This window comes from Crocuta crocuta, unplaced genomic scaffold (assembly GCF_008692635.1).
Source record: "Crocuta crocuta isolate KB4526 unplaced genomic scaffold, BGI_CrCroc_1.0 scaffold69, whole genome shotgun sequence".
Classification (NCBI taxonomy): Eukaryota; Metazoa; Chordata; class Mammalia; order Carnivora; family Hyaenidae; genus Crocuta; species Crocuta crocuta.
In genome coordinates, this window is record NW_027551576.1 from 789,813 (window position 1) to 803,317 (window position 13,505).

The window sequence follows — 13,505 nt, forward strand, 5'->3', positions numbered from 1 at the left end:
TTCGTGTTTTAGGTCCAGCCAACACTGTTAGCCTTATTTCCTCTATTTAAACCTTTTATGTCCACCAATATAACTATAATTTCCTTAAGATCAGGATTTCACTATGTTTATTCTCCACAGGGCTAGCATACAAGATGTGCTTTAATTCTTTGAGAAATTGACAGAGGGACATGCGAAAAGGAGAGAGACAAACCTTTTGGAAAAATTAATGTGGATTTAACTCATTTCCTAGAAGATCCAACAAATTTGAGGATTTTAGTAAGGGATTAATATCCAGAATATAAGGAGCTCATACAACTCAACAGCGAACAAGCAGTAACATATAAGTGAGATTATAGGGTATTTTCCTTTATCTTCTTTCACTTAGCACAACGCCCTCAAGTTTTATGTATAATGTAGCAAATGGCAGTACTTCATTTCTTTTAAGTACTAGGAAATTTTCTACCTAAATAACCTACAAAATAGAAATGGTAGTGAGATGAAGTAGTGTTTAGTTTACTAATAAAAAGATTTAGCAAATTATTCAGGCACGTTGGATTTTAAAGGCTCTACTTGAAGTATGCACGCATTTTAAGGTCCATTGTTATTGATACCCACCAATAGGTATAAAACCTTCTAGAGCTCTTCAAATAATGCTTTATTTGTAGTTACCTGCAGAATGCTTCCCCGTCATATCCTTGGCAAAGAAAAGATAAAACTTGATTAGAAAATAGACCAAAGATCTGAACAGAACAGACACTTCATATACATATACAGATGGCAAATGAGTATGTTAAAAGATGCTCAACATCATTTGTCATTAGGGTATGGCATGTTAAAACAATGATGGGGGCGCCTGGGTGGCTTAGTCGGTTAAGCGTCCGACTTTCGCTTAGGTCAGGATCTCGCGGTTCGTGGGTTCGAGCCCCGCGTCGGGCTCTGTGCTGACTGCCAGCTCGGAGCCTGGAGCCTGTTTCGGAGTCTGTATCTCCCTCTCTCTCTGACCCTCCCCTGCTCACGCTGTCTCTCTCTCTCTCTCCTAAAAATAAATAAAAATATTTTTTAAAAAACGATGAGATGTCTCTGGTTACCTATTAAAATGGCCAAAATCCAAAACGCCAACAACACCAAATACTGATGCGGATACAAAGTGACAAATACCCTCATTCATGCTTGTGGGAATGCAAAATGGTACAGCCACTTTTGGAAGATAGTTTGGCAGTTTCTCACAAACTAAACATAACCTTTTTAAAATGTTTATTTTGAGAGAGAGCACAAGTAGGGGAGGGGCAGAGAGAGGGGGAAACACTCCAAAGCAGGCTCCAGGCTCTGAGCTGTCAGCACAGAGCCCAATGGGGGCTCAAACTCACGAGCCGTGAAATGACCTGAGCCGAAGTCGGACACTTAACCAACTGAGCCAGCCAGGCGCCCCAAAATAAATGTACTCTTAAGCATACAATCAAGCAGTGACACTCCTTGGCATTTACCCAAAGTAATTAAAAACTTCTGTCTACACAAAAATCTACACATGGTTGTTTACAGCAGTTTTATTGATAATTGCCAAAACAGAGGCAACCAAGATGTCCTTCAGTAGGTGAATATCCAGATAAACTGATGTATCCAGAAAATTGAATATTATTCAGCACTAATGACATGAACTGTTAAGGCCATGAAAAAAAAATGGAAGAAGCTTTAATATGTATTACTAGTAGTGAAAGAAACTAGTCTGCATAAGCTGCACAGTGTATGATTCCAATTATCTGACATCCTTGAAAATGCAAAACTAAGAAGACAGTAAAAAGATCAGGGGATGTGGGGAGGGATGGATGAGTACCTGGTGAAATTATTTTGTATGATACTGCAGCGGCAGATATCTGCCATTATACATTTGTCCAAACCCACAGAATGTGTAACACTAAGAGTGAACCCTAATGTAACCTGTGGGCTTTGGGTGATAATGATATGTCATTATAGCTCCATCAATTGTAAAAAAAAAAAAAAAAAAAAAAAAAAAAAAAAAAAAAAACAAAGCAAAACAAAAAACTACCGTTCTCATGAGGGATGTTGAGAATATGGGAGGAAATGCATGTATAAGTGGTGGGGAAAATGTGGCAGTCACTATACCTTCTCAAGTTTGCTGTGAACCTAAAACTGCTTTAAAAAAGGGGGGGCTTATTTAAAAAGTGACAATTATAGAAGACAGGCCAAAAAAGACACAATGTGTGTAAAATAGGAGTTCCCAAGGACAAATAAGGAAACAGAATACCAAAAGTTAGCATTTAAGAAAACTTTCCTGAAATTTTTTTTTAATATTTATTTTTGAGAGAGACAGAGAGTGAGCGGGCGAGGGGCAGAGAGAGATGGAGACATAGAATCCAAAGCAGGCTCCAGGCTCAGAGCTGTCAGCACAGAGCCTGATGTGGGGCTCAAACTCACAGACTGCGAGATCATGACCTGAGCCAAAGTCGAACGCCCAACCGACTGAGCCACCCAGGCGCCCCTCCTGAAATATTTTTAACTACAGATTGGAAGAGGATACTGGATACTCAGAACCCAAAATGACCAGTGTCAAGACATTCTAGTAAAATTGTTGGAGTTTAAAGAAAAAAGTCTTGGGTATCCAGGCTTCCCAAAAAGTTACTGAAATGGAAAGAAAAATAATTTAGCTCTATCATTATATCAGGTTTTTCCACAGCAACACTTTATGACAAACGAAGATGAAATATTTAAAATAGACTGTTGGGGGCACCTGAGTGACTCAGTTGGTTAAGCACCCAACTTCTGTTCAGGTCATGATCTCCCGATTCGTGAGTCCGACCCCTCATCAGGCTCTGTGCTGTCACCACAGAGCTTGTCAGCATAGAACCCACTTTGGATCCTCTGTCTCCCTATTTCTCTGTCCTTCCCCTGCTCGCTCACTCTCCCACTCTCTCTCTCTCAAAAATAAATATTTGGGGGCACCTGGGTAGCTCAGTCAGTTAGGCATCTGACTCTTGGTTTCAGTTCAGGTCATGATTTCATGGTTTATGGGTTCAAGTCCCATGTCAGGCTCTGTGCTGGCCGTTCAGAGCCTGCTTGAGATTCTCTCTTCCTTTCTCTCTCTCAAAAATAAGTAAATTTTTAAAAGATTTTAAGAAATAATAAATGTTAAAAGAAATTTAAATACTCAGACTGTGATAGTTAAGCGTTTTTTTATTTTAGCTTAGGTCATGATCTCATGGTTCATGAGTTTAAGCCCTGTGTCGGGCTCTGTGTTGGCTGCATGGAGCCTACTTGGGATTCTACATACACTCTCTCTCTCTCTCTCTCTCTCTCTTTCTCCCTCTCTCTCTCTCTCTCAATAAATAAATAAACTTTAAAAAAAATAGTAGGAGTGCCTGGGTGGCTCGGTTTATCATCTGGCTCTTGATTTCAGCTCAAGTCACAATCTCACAGTTCTTGGGTTTGAGCCCCACATTGGGCTCTGCACCGACATTGCAGAGTCTGCTTGGAGTTCTCTTTCTCCATTCTCTCTGCCCTGCCCTGCTCTTTTTCTCTCAAAATAAACATTTTTTAAAAGTTTTTTTAAAAAATAAACAGTCTGAGCCAAGAGTTTCATACCAACTAAACTGACTTTCAAGTACATGACAGCAGCAACCTGTCATCAGTGTGCAAGAACTTGGACAATTTTATTTTTGTTAGCTCTTAAGAATCTGTTAAGAATTGGGGCGCCTGGGTGGCTCAGTCGGTTAAGCGTCCGACTTTGGCTCAGGTCATGATCTCACGGTTCGTGGGTTCGAACCCCGCGTCGGGCTCTGTGCTGACAGCTCAGAGCCTGGAGCCTGTCTTCAGATTTTCAGATTCTGTGTCTCCCTCTCTCACTGACCCTCCCTGCTCATGCTGTCTCTCTCTCTCTCTCTCTCTCTCTCTCTCTCAGGAATAAATAAAACATTTAAAAAAAAAAAAGGAATCTGTTAAAATCTGAGGCGCCTAGGTGGCTCAATCAGTTAAGCATCCAACTTCGGCCCCAGGTCGTGATCTCGCAGATGGGTGTGAGCCCCGCATCTGGCTCTGTGCTGACAGCTCAAAGCCTGGAGCCTGCTTCAGATCCTGTCTCCTCTATCTGCCCCTATCCCACTTGCACTCTGTCTCTCTCTCAAAAATAAATAAACATTTTTAAAAATCTGTTAAAAGCTGAGCTTCACAGGCACCTGGGTAGCTCAGTCGGTTGAACGTCTCAGCTCAGGTCATGATCCCAGGGCTGTGGGATCGAGCTCCACGTCAGCTCCGTGCTGAGTGTGGATTCTGCTTGGGATTCATTCTCTCTCACTCTCTTTCCCCCTCCTCCCCCTCCCCCTCCCCTTCTCTCTTTCCCCCTCCTCCCTCTCCCCCTCNTCTCTGTAAAATGATTTTTTTTAATTAGGAAAACTTCAGAAAACCAAACTATCTTGAGAAACATCAACAGAAAATCTGGTAGTAAGTTAATTACATACAGTTAGCTATATGTAGAACTATGAGTAAATGAGGGATGTGAAAAGAGGGTGTACTATAAAATAATTTATGTGGGGCTCCTGACTGCCTCAAGTCGGTGGAGCGTGTGACTCTTGATCTCAGGATTATAGTTTGAGCCCCATGTTTGTGCAATATTACTTAAAATCTTTAAAAATAAATGACTTATGGGGCGCCTGCATGGCTCAGTCGGTTAAGCACCCGGCTTCAACTCAGGTCATGATCTCACGGTTCGTGGGTTTGAGCCCCACATCCGGCTCTGTGCTGACAGCTAGCTCAGAGCCTGGAGCCTGTTTCAGATTCTGTGTCTCCCTCTCTCTCTGACCCTCCCCTGCTCATGCTGTCTCTTCTTCTATCTCAAAAAAATAAAGAATACATTTTAAATAAATAAATGATTTATGTGACCTAGGCAAGATAGGTATAGTACAACTATGAAAAATAAGGTGAAAAGAATATATTTTTAGTGATCATATTGGTGGCAGTGTATCTGAAGGCTTTAATGTGGGACAAAGCAAATGAAACCCGTGTCGTTGACAGAATTCTCAATACAGAAGGGGAAAGGAGTTATAGATCGATGTTAAGCCAAAGCTTTTCATGCACCAGGATCAACTCATTAGGATTTTATCATGGATGGATGGACGGACAGATGAACACAGATATAGATAAACAGATCTGATAGATGGATCCTATATACATACAAGTTTTGTGTTTCCCTGTCTTCTCTCTGTCAACAGGAAAAGTTTGGAAATAGAGCATCTTAGGGAAATGGCTGATTTTGATATAAGGAAGGAAATGTACAAGATCAGTCTAGAACATCTTGCCATACCAGAGAGGAGGAATACCATCAAAGATAATTAGAGTTAGGTTTAAAAGATTCACCTTAAAGAGGCCTCTGCCGACCAGTGATGGGACATTTTTAACCATTAATGAGGCTAATAAATGTAATGGAACAAAATACACCAAATATGTTTAAATTCGTGAGTTCATAATGGTACCAAAACATAATAATTGTTCATCTCTGGAAGATGTTAGGGAACAAACTCCATCTTTAAAAACTTAAGTAAAAGGGAAGACCAGTATTTTCCTCGCCTTTCCTACATACGTTGTATGACTGGCCAAGTAGGTCGTAAACACAAGTGTTTCTAGAAGTGTTCTCACAAATACCTGAAGACAGAATGATATAATTGGAACATCGCTGTTTTGTAGCTTCTAATGACGCAAACGCAATTGGACATTATGTATCTCATGATGAAAAAACAAAAACTATGAAGCATTTATTGAAATGTGCAAAACACACCCAAATCTGAATAAGCATCTAGATCCAAATACCAATTTGCTGTAAATATAGAGAACAGAGAAATTTGTTCAACTACACCCCAAGCATGAAGCTGGGAACACTGCATAACAAACTTCTTCAACAAATTACAAAGAGGGATAAAAGAAATTAAGTGGGAAAAGATGTAAAAATAAAGCCAAAGCTCAACTATTTTGTTTAAAGTTGCTCACTTGGGTGAAAAACATTATAAATAAAAGTTGGGAACGGATTACCATAAAAGTCAGGTAGTGGTTACTCTGAGGAGAGAAGGAAGGGGACAGTGATTATGAGCCAGTGAAAGGTTTCTGGGGTGACTAGCAAGAATCTGTCACTTTGGTAATAGTAGGGTGTTTTATAATATTTCATCTACCTGTACATTTAATGCTGCAACATATTTACCAAAAGAGAAACCAGAATCTTCCCTAGCCCTTCGAAACAGGCAAACGACCCTGCCGCTAAACGGCCTGTGATCATTTGAGCCCAGGGCCTATGTCTGAATTTCCAGAGCCTAGCAGTACCTGAGCAGAACAGACATTCAATACATGTTTTGTTGAATGAGTAAATGAATCTGAAGAAGCCCGCAGGCCACTCAGGTTGGATTTCTGTACCCGCTTTGGCACCTAAAGGAGCCTTCCAGCACCTCCGGATGTGTTCCGGTGCCAGCAGCTGGCGTCACCAGTCCTTTCGCTGTGCGTAAGTGGACTTGAAAGGGATTTCACACTGGAGCGCCATTTGAAGCTTTGAGTCTCGTGAGTTCTACCAACTTCATGCTTTTGTTACCCTGCGTCATTTCCGAAAACGAGAGTCCTCTGTGTCATCTGACTCTTGATGCTCTTGACCCTTACCAAGTTGTTCTTTCTGTGTTCTAGTCTTCTCTCCCAACCTTTCTGTTGTGCTCTCTGGACACCTCTTTGAAAGACAACTCTCTTATAAAATATGGAAATATGGTTCTCTCCTTAGAACACCAGCTCCTTTGCAGCCCTTTTAAGTGAAGGCTCCTTGGGCACCGATGGTTGAGTGTCTGACTTCAGCTCAGGTCATGATCTCAAGATTTGTGAGTTCGAGCCCCGCGTTGGGCTCTGTGCTGACAGCTCAGAGCCTGGAGCCTGCTTCGGATTCTGTGTCTCCCTCTCTCTCTGTCCCCACCCCTACTTGTGCGCTTGCTCTCTCTCTCTCCCTCCCTCCCTCCCCTCTCCCTCCATTCTCTCTCAAAAATAAAATGTATAAAATGTTTTTTAAATAAGTGGAGGCTCCTCTTTCTCACATCTTTTTCCATGAAGTTTCTCTCCAAATGTTCCCAAATACATCTTGTCCTTCAGGTAAAACTTCCCACTCCATTGATGCACAACAGTACTTGGTTATGGGGCTTGGAGTTTCTTCCATGCAGTCGTATTTCAGCCTTCCCACCACTCCCTTTGGTTCGTAGACAGCTTTGGCTCACCCGCATCCCAGTTTCCACCCCTATTCCCACCATTTGAGTAGACCTCCTACCCGGTGCCTCACATCTCAAAGTTGTCCTTAGGAATTAGAATATTCAAGTCAAACACTCAGCTTTCTAACCACAATTTCCTCTCCTTCCCGCTTTTTCACATAAACTTTGGTCCCTTATTTTTTCCATCTATCTGTCCCATCGTAGGCTCTCTTTCTGTAAGCAACCTGGATCTCATGGTGGGAGTCAAACACTCTTGTAGGACGCTCTGCTTACCTGGCACCTACCTGTCAATCTACAGTCTGCCTCCTCTGTGCCTCCCCTCCTGTCTGTTGGTGTCTCCATAAATTCATTGTCTCATTGTCATCCATCGGTCTTTTGGTCCTTTAAAGCCCCTGTAGAAACTGTTCCAAACGTTCACCATTTCTTCAAACCCCCTGCTCGTTCCCTTCTCTCAGAAGACAGTCTTGCCTCCTGCTTCACTGAGAAAATGAATACCATCAGGCAGGAGCTCCCAAACCTTGCACTTCCCTCTGCCCCCAGAAAAGGCTTTCTCACCTCTTCTTAGTCATTCTCTCTTTACCTTTAAACTTTTACAGGCCATGGGGCACCTGGGTGGCTTAGTCGATTAAGTGACCAGCTCTTGATTTTGGCTCAGGTCATGATCTCATGGTTCATGAGTACAATCCCTACATCAGGCTCCATGCTGACAGTGCAGAGCCTGCTTGGGATTCTCTCTCTCTGCCCCTCCCCTGTTCTCTCTCTCTCCCTTTCTCTCAAAATAAATAAATATACTTTAAAAAAAAAAAGCTCTTACTGGCCATGATCTAGGAACATTCAGAACTCTTTCCACATCCTCAAATGCAACAATGGTATCCTTGCTTCCAAATCCAGTGGACACATTTTTCAGTCCCTATTTCTGAACTTCTTTGCTCCAGTTGACCTTTCCCTTGAACTTGAAATCCTTGGTTTACATAACACACTTTCATGGTTTTCCTCACAGCTCTGATTCTTCCTTTGTTCTAACCTTTTGGACATCCATTCCTCTGACCTTTCTGTGTTCGTGTTTTCCAGCATTCACTCCATAGCCCTGTGCCCTTCATACAACACAGTCACCCTGAGCAAACTCATCTGTGCTTTACATTTTAACCTGTATGCTCATGCTTCTGGCCCAGATCTGTCTCTTGAACACCCAAATCTATCTACGCCAACTGACTATGGGACAACTTCACTGTGGTGTCCCACATGCTCTTTTTTAAAAATTATTTTTATTTTTCTATGTATTTTTAAAGTACTCTTTATGCCCAAGATGGTCACAAACTTATAAACCTGAGATCAAGAGTCACACACTCCACCAGGTGAGCCAGCAAGGCACCCCCCACCCCCACATGCTTATCAAACTTAGCAAGTCTCTAACTAAACTGGTCATCTTGTTCTGGGGCTATACTGACAAATCTTTCTGGTTTCCCAAGCAAAAAATATATCTGTTCTCCTTGGTGCCACTCTCTTACCCCACAGTTAGTCAATCAGCTGCCAAGTGTCCATTCTACTTCCTAAATAGCAAATTTCTCACCTCTCATTAGACCCACTACCACCACCTTGTTCACCTTGTTTAANCTCAGTCCCACAAACCATGAGATCATGACATGAGCCGAAACCAAGAATTAGACACTTAACCAACTGAGCCACCCAGGTGCCCAGGCCAGACTTCTGATTTCTCTTTCATTGAAATTGTCTTCCTCTAACTTGGCTCCCTAACAGGGCAACCAGAGTGATCTTCCTGAAATGCAAATCTAATCATGCCCCTCTCCTGCTAAAATCTTCCCGTGGTTCCCCATTGTTCTGAACATCCAAATTCCTGCTCACAGCCTCAGAGCTTTTTCATCATCTGGCCTTCCCCTGTCTCCAGACTAATCTCTGACCCTCCCTGCCTGGCACTTTATAGTTCACCATTGCCTAACTGCCTTTAGTTCTCTGCACATATCATTCTGTTTCTTACCCTGCTCTTTCATTAAGCCGCCTTCTCTCTCATGAATGACTTTCCTGACCTTTGCCTGCCTAACTCGTATTCATCCTACTGTGAAACAGTCTCCTGCTCTACCCAGCCCGCCAAACGCCATTTAAGGTGTCCCTACCCAGGGCACCCACAATATCCTGCACCTGGCACATTTTACATTATTTTTACATGTTAATCTCCCCTCGCCAGACACTTAACATAGGGTCTCTGTTTTTGTTCTTTAAGTGCTTAGACTATACTAAGTGCTCAAAATGTATTGAAGGCTCAGTTCCCAAGGGCACAAATTTTAATTTATGGCAATGTAGCTACCATATGGGACATGTTACAATGTGCCAGATGCTGGGAAACAACTCACATTCCCTCATTGGTTCCTTACAGTCCCCTGAGATCACTATCATCAATTCCATTTATGTAATGGGGACTTAGAGACAGGTGAAGGGACCTGCCCAGGGCACATAGACAGAAAAAGGTGGAGCCACGTTTGCCCTTCTCAGAGTCCTAAGTCCAAAGTCGAGCCTATGCAGTCAATCAGCAGTGTGTAGAGACTTCTAACTGCCTGCTCCATCTATTCTCTCCTTTCTCCTTGGTGACAGAACCACAGTTTTATTTGGCATGGCAACGTGCCCCATTAAAGGATTACATTTCAGCTAGGTGTGCAATATGACTCAGTCCTGTGGGATTTCTAGAAGTCTCCGTCAAATGAAATGTGGCCAAATGACTAGAGCCCCAGCAGCCATATTGAGCCATGAAGTGTACTTGAATCTGGAAGCCAGGATTGAAAGTGACAGCGCAGAAGGGTAAGGAGAGTGGGTTCCTGAAAACGCTGCAGGCCATGTTGATCATGGTCTGGCTGTCTCCAGACTTAATACGAAAGGAGAATAAACTCTAGTTAAGCCACAGTGCAGCTCTGTTAATATGCAGCCAAACTGGTACAAAGGGTAGAATCTCACCCCTCTTGATCCCCTGGGGGCCAATTCAGAGAAGGAGAAGCCAGCATGGGTGATATAAAGTGTTTCTTTATTTGAACGTCATTCCACCTGCACTGAAGCTCAAATCCAGCAGCAGCAGAAGGGGTCAGGACCGAAATAAACGTTACCAAACTGGACGATGAACAGCGAGGACACACTCAGACAGAACTTACTAATGGGGTGTAGACAACACCGAGCTATCCTAACGACACACAGCACAGGCCCCTGAGGTCTGCTGGTCAGAGCTCTGGGAAGGACCATCCCCCTCATTCCCTTCTCAGGAAACTCCAGGCCCACCCGAAGGCTAGCCCTCAGCCAGGCAGGGATCTGCGCAAGTTTCTTGTGCTGGGAAGGTCCCAGCTTCTCCAAAGAGGGTTCCCCTGTCTCACACTGGAAGCCAGAGAAGGCTGACTCCCCTGTGCCCAAGCAGGAATCTCAAGGCCAAGGAATTTCCCTACAGCCTTGTCTAAAAACTCTCAGCTTGGCTAGTCCAGGCCTGAAAAGAATCAGTCCTACCTATGGTCCTCACTCCCTCAGGAAAACCATGTTTTCCTCCAGGGGTACTGGTCCCCAGATAGGAAACTCTTCACATCGTAGAGATCCAGGACTTGACCAACCAGCACTCTGAACCACCTCCATGTTGTGGCTGCTTCAGCCTCTCCTGAAAGTCCCCAGACCACAGCAAAGACAACCTGTTACCCCCTAGACCCCTCTGATCAAGTCACAGCTCGGGGAGGAGTGCCTCCATAGGCCACTCAAAGGTCAGCTTCTTTCAAGAAGCAAGAATCCCAGAGGCCATGCTGAGGTGGGATCTCTGAATCCGCCTCCTCCCAAAGGGAAAAGCCAAATCGCCTGCCTTGGCTGAGGACAAACCACAANAGCCATCTGGGCCACAGGGTGATGGTGCTTCAGCCTCACATGGGGCCCCTGCCTGAAGTATGTTCCTCACTCTGCTCCCAACTGTGCTGAGCCCTCAGGGATAGGGCTGTGGGTCGGTGCCCACTCCAGCCTGTCTTCTCCCCCCGTCCCTCCCGCACTGCCCAACCCTGCTTCCCTAACCCCGCCTCCGCTCCTAGCCCCTTCCTCAGCAAGGTGGCAGCTGGCTGGTGCCTGGTGACGTGGAGGCGCTCAGACCTCCCTCAAGGGGATCAACCTCCCACGTCCCTCCCACTAACCCACTTAGCGGTGCCCTGGCCCCAAAGAGGTGGGCGGGAGCCTCCGCCTCTGAGGGTGTTTCTAACATCCCTCCCCTAGAACAGGGCTCCAGAGCCCCCAGCCCCCCGCAGGCATCGCTGGGGGAACAGGAGCCCTGGACACGGGGCACACACAGCAGCCACTTCTCTTCCTCATTGTCCTGCCCCCATCACCCTCGTCTTCCTCATGCCATTCCCCTGCACCCCAGTCTGCCATCCACACCGCACCTCTCCATTTACCTCCTTCCCCGTCCCTATTCCTTCTCCATCTTCCCAGCCACCCAACACCTCCAGGCTCTCTGCTTCAGGGTCCCCTCTCTGCTACACGCTTCACCTCTCCTTTCTGCATTTCTCTGCCTCTCTCTACCCCTTCCCTCCCCTCTCTCACTCTTGCTCTCTCCTTCTCTCCCCTTCCCAACGACTGGCTCCCTCCCACGCACCCTGCAGCCTCCCAACAGTGGGCTTTGCTTTGGATCTTTANCCCCCCCCCCCCGCCCCGGCACCCCTGCCTCCCATGAGGCTCCCCAGACCCTCCCACTCAGCACAGGCCCCGGGCTTAGAGCCCCGCCCTGCAGGAAGAGCCCCGGGGGAGCAGGAAAGGGGAGCATGGGCCTGGAGCCAGAGCACCGGGGGAAAGGGGTTTGCCCGGGAGTGGGGGGGTCAGTGGAGAGGGTGGAAGGTCAGGACTTGGTAAGTTCCAGGTTTCCGGAATCCTACCAGGACCCAGTGTCTGACTCCGATTAGGGTCCAGATGGGGGTCTCAGGCAGAGGATTTCTAGGGTCTGTCTTGGAAACCCTCTCAGGTCCAAGTCCTACAGAAATGAACACAAGATTGGCAAATACATGGCACTCGCTGCTTTTCTCCCTCCTTTGGTTTGAGGCCCAGAGAGGAAGTGATGACACAAGCTTCTCCCCTGAACCTGCAGAGGCCTCGTGCTCCTGCTACACAGCGGACCAGTACTTCCCCAGTACCTGAAGACGGAAGTAGGCACGCTAGATGAAACCAACCCGCCACCTGAACTGGGGACAGAAAGGGGCCGTCCATGCCCCAGGCCAGATGGCTGTCCCGGCCGTGAGGGGAGTTTAGAAACACCTGGAATCTCCCTCATTTGCTCCCGGCCAAGGGGGGAAGGAGATGCCCCCACATTAGGAGGGGGAGGAGAGAAGACTCCTCATTTGCCCCCTGCCACACATACGTACACACACACACACACACACACACACACGTGCGTCCACACATTCACACTATCACACGCATGGGCGCGCGCACGCACACGCACACACACACATACACACACTCTCATGCCTCAGCTCCAAGCACTGCCCACTGGGCTGCAGACCCTGGGCATATCGCAAGGCGAGAGGTGGGCAAGGGGAGGAAGTGGAGGTAGGGATAGGGTTACAAGGCCTGGGGATGGGGACAGGGGGTACCCTGTTCAGAGGTGACCTGCAAGTTCAAGTTATGCAGAAAAAGTATCAAAGAGGCAAGACAGTCTCTGCCCTTGGCAGATGCCTGGGCTGGGGGCATGAGAAGGGGCAGAGGGGTGATGTGCCCTCTAATCCCCCACTCTCGGCCCCCCTCCCAAGCCCCCAGCCCTGACAACAGGGCCAAGAAGTCTGTGCTGTACAAAACAGGCCGGGGTCAAGGGTCCAGTCACCGGTGAGACGCCCCAGCAGGGAGGAGGCCGGGCCAGCCCCAGCTGCCATGATCAGACGCCACCAAGACAAGAGTCCGAGCACCCCCTCCTCCTGCCTCCAGACCCTGCCTGTCCGCAGTCTCTGGGCTGCCCAGGGCCCCGGTCAGCTGCTGACAGGGAGGCCCTGGGCTTTCTCCCTCACTGCAGCTCAGACTCCTTTGCGAGAGGTGAGAACAGGCTGGAGCGGGTGGCAGAGAGGCCCCGGGGAGGCGGGTGGCCCTGGAGATCTGTGATGATGTGCTGGGACCATCATCGGAGGGCGAAAAAACAGGAAAGAGTCCGGTCCCCCCTCGGCCAGTGTCTTGAATAAGTTTCTGCAGGAGGCAGGGACCAGAGGAGGCAAGGACACAGGCAGGCGGCAGCCCTCCGGACTGAGGGGGCCGGGGGAGCTGGCACCACAGCGCCTCTTCCTCCGGAGA